The following is a 13163-nucleotide window of genomic DNA, read 5'->3' on the forward strand; positions in this document are numbered from 1 at the left end:
TATGAAGAGACGCGTATACATATAGGTACTCGCGAGAAAATGAAAAGGGTCTCTTGATGTATTATAATGATATATAATATTGTATATTATATATGTATATATATAATATTACATTTAAACGCACGCACGAAGGTATATTATATTTATAAATACGGGTGGGTATAGTGCAAAAATGTTGGAATTTCGTTTAAAAACCATTTTCATGTGAACCGAGCACATATAATATTATTTCGTTGGATTATTCATATTTACGAGCGCACGACGCCGTTACATTCTAATCCCAATAAGCTTCACTATCTACTGTCCATATCATGGTTTATGGTTGAACCGTGTACCGTCTCCGTGTACTCGGCTCCCGAACTGATACACGCATAAGATATGTACAGCGTGCTTATGTATTTTTATTTATAATGTAATATATAAATAATAATAATATATAATATAAATATATTATATCATGTATATAAACATATACATGAACATACATTATACTATATATGAGAGCGTGTGTATAGAAATCCAAGATCGAGAAGACCATTGTATAGGTCAACAATGTACACCAAGAAGGGGCTGGTTGCACCGGAGGAGAAACAGAGAAGGAGAAAAAAAGCCGAGCCTCGCAGCATAGGACAATGGAACTGGTATATCATGGCTCCTAGTTCCTACCCCCGCACTTGCACATGCACACACTCACACACACGGGCGCGCGCGCGCACACACTTGTCATGTGTTATTGTTATTTATAACAATAATAGTAACGACTGGCATTGTGTTTGTATAGTTTAAAAGTATAGGCCACCGTTCCCTTCAAAAAAAAAATTATATATATATATAATTAAAAAATACACAGGTATATGCATCTCAAAGCTTGGGCGGTGTTTACCGCAAGTTCTTCCGGCCGTTGGAATAAGTATCATATATTCTTATACATATAAACGTTAACGACAATTCTTTTTCAAAATATTGTGGTTCTAGGATTTAATTTTACACAATGTAACATGCGGCTTGAACATGGCGCTCGAACGTTATAATAATGAGCCTATTTATATGCAGAACACATACAATACGATACGTTATATATATAGTATATATATATATGATCGTTTTATATATATTATGAACGTCTTAGCAATAATATAGCATTAATCTGCACAGTTAAAATGGAAATTTAGATGACAATAATAGATCAGTCTGACTAACAAGTATTATTATTGTTATTATTTTATATTATATACAGGTATAATAGGTATATATATGATCTATTATTTTGTTTTATTATCAGCTAGTGTATTTCTACGTCGTAATGTGTAGTTTGAAGTATGAATAATATATTTGGTTACATTTTTATTTCTTATTTATTGATGGTAACACGATTCACGAATGAACGAATGAGTTAATAGGGAACCGGCAAGTAGAAATGTCATTCCAGTGACCTGGAGACTTTAACGATGGCATAGCTAAGACGTTGATGTACACAATATTATACTATTCGAGATAAAATCATGCTGGGAACATGTTTTTTTTAAACGCCCACACTATTAACTTTCCTTGACGATAGCGATACGATAGCGTTAACTCTGAGAGTCAGGAACTCTCCGAATTTGGAGACACGAAGATGATGAAAACGACACATCTCGAGTGCAGATATAATGCAGTTCTTGGTCATGTGTATTATATGTGAATAATAACTTAATATTAGGTCGAACTAAATAGGCCGTGTAGCGCGTGTGTATAAATCGTAATGGTGTATATATAGTATATGTATGTATGTATGTATGTATGTGTGTGTGTGTGTGTGTGTGTGTGTGTGTGTGTGTGTGTGTGTGTGTGTGTGTTGTGTGTGTGTGCGCGCTACCTCCACAAAACGCCTACCCAACTTCTAGAAGAAACGACATGTGCGTGTGTGTGCAGTGTGCGCGTGTATCGACATTGTGAAATAATTACAATACAAAAATGAGTTTACACTTAGCTATATTATAAATGCACGCATATGCATATATTTAAAAGAATCCGGAAAGGATAGATTATATAGCTGTATTTGATACGTTATGACGACATTCGAACAAAAATTGAACGTATAATATCAGTTCATAAACATAACTGCAAAATCTGTGTATACATTAAAATATTGTGTTATGTGACCATCCGTCGAGTGTACACGTACCATCACACACACACAGCATGCGTTATATACAGATTGTGTCAAGATCTACAAGATTGTGAGTGTAGTTGTTTACAGTAATTAAGTTATTAATAAAAAAAAACAACAAGACAATATTATTATGTGGCTATATTGTAGGTTATATATTATTTGTATTATACGCGTAAGTGCGTAATCGAAGCAAAAACGTCGTCGACCTATAATAATAATTATTATTATAGAGTTGTGTGTTTTTTTTTGTTTATATATTTTGTGATCACGCAGTTTTAAATGTTAATCGCGGCAATAACACTCGAACGAGTATCGCATTACTATCATACAATTATTGTACGATCGCGAACATCATATAACAGTACGTTTGAAGTGGTTACACGCCGTGGTGTACCTGCGTTTATTTGTTCAGCGCACCGTATCAAAATCGCAACGTTCTGTAAACACGAATTTAATCGCTCGCCGTAGTAGGTATATACCGTGTATACATAATATGCGGCAGACATACGTTATTATGATAACAACTACTCTACAGCGATGAAAACTGCAGTTGTATAATAAACTCTGGTCGGGATGGTCTAATGAAAAGTTGTGCGTATACGCACTTTCGGGTAACCCTGGCAAGTATAAAAGTTGGTCGCGTCTCCTATTCGTTTTGTATAATACAATATAAATGTCTGGTAGACTTACCTATAAATTTAATTAAACGCAGCCCTTGGGCGACGATGTCGACGATATCCTTTTCGCGTACAGACGAAAAATCACGCGCACAAAAATCGAATGCCGTGCACGAGCGGCGTGTCGAATGGATTAGGTGGTTAGTAAGAAATTAATAAATTAAAACAATATTATTATTCGACCGTATATTATTTTTATTGCGAATTATTCGCCAGTCGTTGCGAGTGTTGCGACGACGGGGACGGGGATTATTCGGTTGCACAGCAGGACGAACGACGACGCACCGACGGGTCGGGTCGCGGACACGGACTGAAGAGCGCGGTCTTGAAAGGAGGCGCGGAGGCTGTGCGGCGGCGGATTGGTCCGGGCACGCGTTGGTGAGTAGGAGTGAGAGACCGCGTCGCCGTCCGACCATATAACATGTATACACTTACAAACATTACCACCAGGTATGTGTCAGGTAAGTGGCGTGCACGCGCGTGTGTGTGTGTCTGTGCGTGTGTATGTATGCATCGAATGGCGTTGGTGGGTGTATAACGGGCGAACAACAACCGGGTCGAGTGTTTTCGAACTCTACAACGTGTTTCGCGCGCATTTGCGTGCTCGCCGCCGCCGCCGCTTGGACCTGTGGTTTCGGAACGGACGAGGGTAGGAGCGCGTGCCCTTAACCAATCTTTTACGTTCTACAAGTGTGATGTATAACCATCATCATTATACATCATTGCAGTTTGTGTATCATTGCGTATGTGAGTGCGTATGCGCATGTAGCATGACGTGATGTGTACATATACCTACTTGACGACTACGACGACGTCCAAATGTCAATAATATATACTCTTATACGACGGGTGTTTGTATAAATAATAATAAAAAAAATAACCGGCTGGCGATAAGGTGTTATGCGTATTTACCGTAGGCAAACGATATCGGTTCTTCGTGTGTGTATATAGTATAGGTATATACTATCATAATCTTATGGCCGTGTTATTATTGTTTTTATTTTTCTGGTTTATATAGCCACACCGCGTCGTCACCGTTGTTTTGTACCTATGTATATTATATATTATACTATCGGCGGCGACGAAGAGTCAAAACTCGTACCAGATTGACACATACGGCGATCACGACCAATGAAAATTTAACCCGTGAAAAAAAAACGTGTACACGACATTTAAACGTGAACGTCGAAAAAAAATCTCTCTAATTACTATTTGTATATTAACGTGCGCCGTTCAAGACGGTCGTTTGTATATATGTATATATATATCTGTTTTTCGGTGTATGTCGTGACTGTGGAATAAACAAATTATAAGGTTCACAGAGACAACGAGAAAACGCCAAAGTGTATAATACACCTATTATGTTGGACGGCGCGAGTTGAAAATTATCGCCTCGTAGTGCTTATAATTATATACATTCCTTTAGTGAAGTAGGAGGACAACGTATATTATATCACGAGTGTGTAGCGTGTTAGTAATACTTTTATGAGGAACGTTGATTTTTTTATGGTATTTATCTGCGTCCAACGACGATAACGCCGATACACGATATATTATGATTATTAAAACGGCTTTAAGTTCTGTCTTGAACGGTGAACATACTTTTTTTAAGTAAAAACACATAACGAAATACATCATAATTATAACATCTTACATAGGATGTGATATAAAAGATAGATTATACATAAAAAGGGAATGTGTATAAAGTAATATGCTGCGATTATAAAAAGGATAGATGAGCATAGCTTATAAACTATTAATTTACTATTTATTCAAAATGTACTAAATTCGTATCACATAATATTATGAATTATAAAGAATGGATACTGTTTATAAGGAAACTAACACCATGACGTAAATTATTATATATTTTATGAAAAATAAAATGTACTTATATAATATTTAAACAAGAACCAGCAGTGTATCTGTAAAACTAGCTTTAGGATTCTAAGCATTCAGTACATTTAAAACCAGATTCAAACCCGATTGAATGATATACCTATAGCAGGTATCTAGATATTAGATATACCTATATGCACTCGTATATTCATCATTATGGTCTGGAGGATGCGACGACTGTTCGAATGACGCGTAGTTTAAATTTAAAACTCCAAAACTCATCGTAACGTTTATAACTATACAAACACATAATATATTATATACATAAATTCAATGTGAAGGTACTAGAAGAACTACGGTTGTCCGTCATTGCGCTCACACGCACATTCCATTCCAACATTCCTATTGGCTATTATATGCCAGTGTATATAATACCTATATACAATATTATATATGTTATTGGTGTGCCGCGGTAAACTGCGTCGAACACAGCATATCAATAACTAATAATTGACGCGGCGTACACATATGATGTGTGTGTGTGTGTGTGTGTGTGTGTGTGTGTGTGTGTGTGTGTGTGTGTAATTTTTAATTAGATGCTAATCGGATTAAACGAGTTAAGTACAAGCCGTATATACCAGGCGATCGTATATAATAAAATATAAACTATATATGTATATAAATTATTAATTATTAATTATAATATAATATGATTCGAATTTATCGAATGTACGAGTACGTATAACCTATAACTTTATAAAAGGTATATTCTAATACAATGTTAATATAAAATATGTGTATGTGTTGTGTGTTACAATCGAAATATAGCTAGTTGTGTCCGTCAAATATAATATTATACCTAAAACCTATCAATATTATATTTCCCATGTGTCCACTCGGCGTCGATCTACGCGGATTCTTCGAGCCGCCCACAATAGCATCACGCACGCCGTTTTTCATCTGATGTTGCTCCGGTGCGATATACACAACAGCACGCTTTTGGCTGGTGTGCGAAAGAAAAAAAAATATAGTAACAAAGAGAGAGAGAAACACGGAGAGTAATGGAGATAGAGCAGAGAAGAGCGTCATAGTATAACCCGTACAGGTATGTGTACAACTATACGAAACATACATTTTAGTGTACAATAGACGTTCAGAATATTGGAGACTACATTATACATGTATAGGTACACGTCAAAGAAGCCGTCCATATAGCGCGTACAATGTACGCCGTACATATCACATATTATTATATGGTCGAAAAAACTAAATACGTAATTAAAATGAATTGTTTACCTGGTAATTTCGAAGACCATCATTACAGTCCGGGGGCAAAGCACGTTTGGACCGGTTGCGGGACAAATGATATATTAAAAAATTACAACCCGTTTTGACCAATTATTTGTATGGGAAAATTATCGTTTATTTTTTTATAAAATCGCTAATTTATAATAATTAATATTATTTGTTAATTGTTCTTTATACACACATTTATACATAAAGATATATATATATATATATATATATATATAGGTAATCTTTATTATCAAATAGTATTATAACCCAAAATTCAAGAGCAGTACATTGCAAATGCCAAAATGTTTTATTATAATCGATAGAATTAGACACATCTATGCGTATATTATTAGTTATTATATACGATTGGTGCTATACTCTATCAAAATATAATATTATTACTATAAATAAAAGGTGATACCGTTATTAATTATTATGTATTAAAATGAAAACATCGTAAACTTTCATCAATCACCCCGTCGAATTTTCACTTAATATACCCAATAGTTAGAGTACCGTTATCAGCGATGCTGCACGCTTATATAATGTAATAATTACTAATTACTAATGAATAATGCTGCAGACTCTACGTCCATGATCTATACGATTATATATCAAATGGGCCAAATACGGAGTTTTCACCAAGCATATTCAATTCCTTTAACAATGAATTTATTTATTTAATTCAGTTTTGTAATTTTTTTAGTGAACTTACATAAAAACAATATAGTTTTAGATACTTTTATATATTCTCATATCTTGTAATGGAGATAGAAATATCATTATCTTTAAATTTAAAATCTCTTTTTTGTTAAGTATACATATTATACTATAAATATGTTTTGTAATATGTTGATCAATTTAAATCAAAATATTAACAATTAAGCAGTTTCTCAGTTATTATATAAACCGTATTATACATACCAACTGCAGTATATACCTATCTATAGATTCTTACTTCTTAGGATAATCTTAAATAATGGTTTTTCATAAAATATAAAATAGATTTGATACTTAGTCTGGTACTTATTATAGGTACACATAACACTTACAAATGTTATAATATTATACTAATATTTATAATAAAGTATTATAATTTAATAAATTACCATAGCCCATAGGTATCTTTAAATCAATTATAATAACTATATCTTTCATACAAAAAGTTTAATAATTCAGCAACTATATCAACTAGTTCAAATTTTGATTTATAAACATCAATATTTAAGAAATAATCTGCTTCAACAATTTACACCAAAAAAGATGATTACATTTAAAAAAAATGAAGTTAAATAGCATACAATATTATCTTTAATTTTTGAATACACTTGAAAATTTCAAAATTATCAATTAAAAGAATTCAGTAATAAAAAAATAAAAAAATTGGGGTGACTATGTCCATTAATTTAGTATGAGTACATAAATAATATTCGAAGCGACAATGCACAACAATACTTATATTTATATGTCACGCAACTATTTTAACAATGTTTTACTTGGATTCTCATAACTTATACAATATAATATAAATCATGCATAATGCATATATATATATATATTATATACGCAAATACAATAAATTCTAAAGAAGCATCGTCGAAGTCACTATTCCTACTAGAGATCTGTGAATAACATGGGTGACTGCAGATGTTCATCCTACATTTACGACCCACAAGAGTTGATACGAATGAGCAGTAGCACTAGTAGCAGTAAACTAAAAGGGGACGGATTTAGTAGGCACCACGGCACAAAAAATATGCAAAACTAATTGTTTTCACCCTCTTACCAAACAATGTTTAAATGTACTTTTTATTCTTGTAACTATATTTTAAAACATTTTATCGACTTTGTTCATTAATTAGCATATAAGTTATTGTTATTAATATAAAGATTTAATTGAGTTTCGAGGTGAAAACTGCTAATACAAATAAGACTCGTTTCACCAAAATTTTGTCACACTGCGCGTCACTATAACATATATACATAATATACACTCAAAAGGTCGGTTATAGTCGAAAACTGTGACCAGATTTTTGTCACATCTTAAAAAATACTCATGTTGAAAGTTATCGAAATAGAGTTTAAATATATTATTAACTATAAGTAACGTCTTACCATTTACCAACATTTTGTTAACACACGTGTTAGATATATATTATATATATGTATAATATGGAACACAACACGGATCACGGACACAGTAATCATTACACCTTTAACTTAACCTATCTTGACAACCGACAAAAACACATCAATAAGATTATCGTGGTGTGTAGACGGCGGTCACCGAGCTTAAGTATCTACCATATGCGGTTTCCAGCATGCGTGATGGCTTATAGACGTCTACACTCTACAGTATATATGTGATTCGCGAACAGACGTTTTTGGACAGTCGTCGCCGAAATATTTATATTGTCAAAATCCACCCTGGTGGAGACCTCCGAATACATATTATACGGTAAATACTGCAAACGGGTAACCGCGATATTTTCCATAGGTCAGTTTAATGTGAAATGGTCGTCGCAGCCAAATAACCGAGTCTAATTGTTAACCACCACAGTGGTCTACAGTGGTAAGTCACAATATTATATGAGTGTGGCCAGTCTAACTATTTCTCGTTGGTTACGCGCCGGGTGTCAAGGTAGAATGCTCGAAGTCGCACATATTATTCACACATTTTTTGTAGAAATAGTGAGACGATTTCACATGACTCTACGACCGTTATTTAAAGAAATTTAAATTTCTTGTATGTATCAACTATCAACGCGTAAATTGCAATACGCGGAAAACCTTGGCAAGAATAACCGCGTATACGCGATATACCGCACTGGTTACACACCGTATGACCATTTTTGGCGCATACGACGCATTTATATTAAAATAATCTATTAGACTGCACAAATGTCGAGTTGTATCATGCATTATCACCGTTTCGTCCATAACCAATGAGCTGGTGACATATCCAAACAAATAAAAGTAATTCACCAAAATGAGTGAACATACTCCCATTTTTGGAGTTTTTCATTTGTTACTATAAATGTTTACAAATTTTGATTTTTGAGTGTTTTAAATATACTTATAATAACCATATTCTAAAATTCTTGAGATTTTTTTATTTAAGGAATATCTCGTAACTACTACTTTTTATTATAAATTATGATGGATAACTGATAAGTATAAATTAATGAAATTTTCAAATCACCATAGCTCCCATATTGTCTCTACCCATTTTCAGAACCAATATTATCCTTAGTAGGTATATAACGTTAAGAAACTCAAAAACTATATACTTGTGTGAATTTTGATTTTGATACTTTAAAGTATCTAAATAATTTACTACTTAAAGGAGGGTTGTGATTATAAAATAAGTTTCTACACTCTGAATATCACAAAAAATCTCAGAAACTTAAAAATATGGTCTTTTAGTATATTTAAAAATTTCAAAAATATGATTTCGAACAAATGGGTAATTGAAAAAGAAAAATGGAGTAAGTATGCTATAGATGAATCACTCTGTAGATGCACAATTTTGATGTCACTATTGGTTAGGTATGCTTTTATAATTTTCACAAATTCACAAAGAAATGTCATGTAAAATTATTAAAATTTTAAATGAGTCCCCAAAATTGATCCAAAAGTAATTTTTTTGCTTTGGTCCAAACGAGCCATGCCCCTAATCCGTAAGTTGGTGCAGCAAAAGTCGACCGCCACCAGTTACATAACAATATAAAATATTAATCGTAAATTCATAAGCAATAAGCATGCTGCAGTACATTATAGGTATTTATTAATACGTAGGGTACACATTGTTAAAACTTATATCAAGTACTTACAATAAGAGTTGCAAAGAGATTTTTCGTAGGAGAAATAATGCGTACATTTTATAATAATATACACCTGCAAACCGTATCCTTACCTGTAAAATAAAAACAATGCATTAATATAAATAAGACAAAGTATACAATCGTAGACTACGAAGTTAATACAATATATTGTAATATAATATGATCAAGATAAAATGTATGTGTACGTATAATATAAATATCGTGCGTCTGATTGTACAAGCCGTTTGCATTATACACGACTAAGGCTGCTGCGCAGTGCTATACATTAGTATTTATTTTTTTATTATTACTATAGTCTATAATACATTATTTTAGTACTCGCGTTTTGAATAATATGCGCCAAGACGAAATAATATAACAAAATGTGTATTGATTATAAGTTATAGTGAATATTATAAAACGGAGTCGTTTGACAACAGTTCGGTTTTTTTCTTGTTTTGAAACTTAGTGCAGCTATTGTCAAAAATAAAACGTCGTATCGACAAAATAAAATATGTATTAATATTATTATTGTTGTATATTCACTGTAAAATATCACACGCATAAACCACCATGTTGCGGTTTGAAATATTATAACTTGACCGAAACAAATAAATATATCGGTACGGGTTTATACGATTGATAACCATGTTTACGAGACCGTAAGAGGACGTCTCCCGCATCCATCATGTAAAAATACGAGTTTTTTTTATCGTTGTCAACAGTTTTATTGTTCAGTCTAAACAGCTAGAGACGGACAAGAAAAAAGAAAAATCGCCCACATTTGCGTTTTGACAGATTGGTAAGCTGATATGTAACCGAAAATGGTCTAGACAGAAACGAAAACTTCAGCGTTTAGTATCATAATTATAATGTAATGATTTTTTAGCTGATTTCGTTGTATGCGCGGTGCGTTTGTATATATTACTATATAGTGTATCTGTATACCTTTATCTTTTGAATTTTGTTTATCAATTATATAATATTAAAATCATTATCAAACAAAAAAAAAACACGTGTTTTACATTATAATAATATTCTTTCTGTACACAATAAAATATATTTGCAGTCTACTCTCTTTCCACACGCTCACTATTGATATTCGGCTTTCAGTATTTTGTTGTTTATGAGGTGTGCCTGAGAGATATTATTATTATTATTATACACCACAGTGTTGTGTTTGCGTGCGAATGATACCTTTTATTCAATTATTATTATACACGGAATAATGTTTCGAGGGTTCGTATATTATAATCCCGAATGAAAAGAGCCGCCGCGGCGGACAGACGATCCCAGAAATCCTTTAGACGCGTCTTTTCAATCAAGTGTTTTAGGTAGGCCGAACCCCGACGAAGGGACTGTCTCGCGTCCTTCTGTTCGCGAATTCGGCGATGTACAACATTTAAGAAAACAAGTATTATATGAATATGAAAAAAATAGCCATTCTCCATATATTATTTAGTATGAAGTAGGTACCCGTGTATCATCGACAAACTACACAATAAGAACATATTTTACCAAACGAAAACTCAAACACTCCGGCAGCAACACCCTAATAACATACCCTTGACGTATATTATCTGTATTCGGCGAACACATTTTCTAGATAAAAACGAGAGACGAAGATCAATATAAACACGCATATCACTACCCTTTTCGATAAGTATACTTATATAAAAATAACATTGTATATATATTGTGTGCATAGCAAATGTTATATGTATACAATATTATACACGCATACTTTTTGTAATAAAAATAAAATTTTGAATTTGTTATAGGTACACATATACATATATTCTAAAATATGCGAATAATTATTTTATCGAAAATAATGAAATATTTTCTTGTTAGATTTATAAGTAAGATACAGGTACCTAATACTACGCTGTATTACTAGTATATTATACATCTATTTGAAAATCACGATTAATATATTATAATATAGTTATAGCAATACTAGTTTTAAAATTAACTGTCTTATTAGTTATTAGTTTCAACAAATTATATACTACCCAAATAGGTTCGTTACCCTCATGTGCGTGTCGTGGTGCACGGTTCATACGCATAAACATACTCAATACATATATATATAGATTATAGACTATAGTCATATACAGTTAAAAAAGTATTATATACGCATTATATTCACACGGTCGGTGTTGAAAATGTATAAAATACAAAACGAGATACGAAGTCTATTCAATATTCCAATTCCGAACAGTTTATCTGTATTTTACAAATGCGTTTTAACGATAAGCTATACGCGCATATATATTTTTATGAACAGCATATTATTATAATATAAAATATATAATAAATAACGCAATTACAAAATCAAAAGCAAACACTGTATTTATACAACATAAAACATATTATTATATATTCGGAATTGTATATATATATTATATTTTATATAACGTTATTTTTAATATAGTAAACACTTATAGAAGTAGTTTATCAACAATTACTACAAAAATGTCTATCGCTGAGATAATCAAAAACAATACACACGCGGAATAGTATCTATTCTATCTACATTTACCGGTAGGTACAAATTTAAAATCGTTTAATTAGGTCCTGACCTTATACATATAGCGGAAATAATTGAAAACCGTTCGTTTCATAATAATTTCGAGGTCGTGAAAGTATTGGCCTTTTATTGATTTCCAAGAAACATCATTATGCCACTACGATAAACTAAAAAAAAAAATAGTGAGTTTGTCACTAAATTATACTTGAGAAATTATGAAATTGGTTGTCGATAAAAATTATTTATCATTATGTACTTAACTATTCGAATTGGTTTCCATACTTCCAATATCCTATGATTTTTCAACTTAGGTTAAAAAAAATTAATTTTAATATAATCATATTATTAAAATGAAAGTTCATCGGAACATAAAATTCGTATGTTACAACGATATATTGTATTACCCGAGTCCCAAAAAAAATCAATTCGGTAATTTGGAAACAATTTGAAGGCGTTATTTTATTTAAATAATTAGTAGGTATATATATATATTATACATTTATACAAACAATTAAATTGTAAATAAGACTATTTTCAGTGAGTGAGTGAATTGAAACGTAAACATATTAAAATGGTATACTTATACACAAGTACATAACTATATCCAAATAAGTCACGATATTGGATACGAATAAAAGGGATGAGTAAACAGCTATATAGTAAGGCGCTAAATCAAAAATGCAATAATAATATCATACGACTAATAATTGCAGCTACAGCGTCATCACCAACAAACCCTGCATATAAACATAAACGGATTAAACAATGCCTACATATTATTATAATTATTACAGTAGGTGTCCGTAGAACTGTATATTGCAGAGATGCAGAGTTGTCCAGCT

General features: G+C 32.1%; 1 protein-coding gene across 4 annotated transcripts in view; it reads right to left on the minus strand.

The window, feature by feature from the left end:
- LOC132922485 (epidermal growth factor receptor) overlaps window positions 1-13163 on the minus strand; it is a 77665-nt gene that overhangs the window by 31411 nt on the left and 33091 nt on the right. Inside the window, exon 1 of one of the 4 annotated variants that reach the window (XM_060986042.1) lies at window positions 2843-3238. The exons of 1 other annotated variant lie outside the window; for it this stretch is intronic. The gene's annotated coding sequence lies outside the window, so the exon portion shown is untranslated. Of the gene's footprint in view, window positions 1-2842; window positions 3239-13163 lie in introns of those variants that run through there. 2 more of the 4 variants (XM_060986041.1, XM_060986039.1) reach the window with 2 other exon arrangements.

This window comes from Rhopalosiphum padi, chromosome 2 (assembly GCF_020882245.1).
Source record: "Rhopalosiphum padi isolate XX-2018 chromosome 2, ASM2088224v1, whole genome shotgun sequence".
NCBI classification, from domain to species: Eukaryota; Metazoa; Arthropoda; class Insecta; order Hemiptera; family Aphididae; genus Rhopalosiphum; species Rhopalosiphum padi.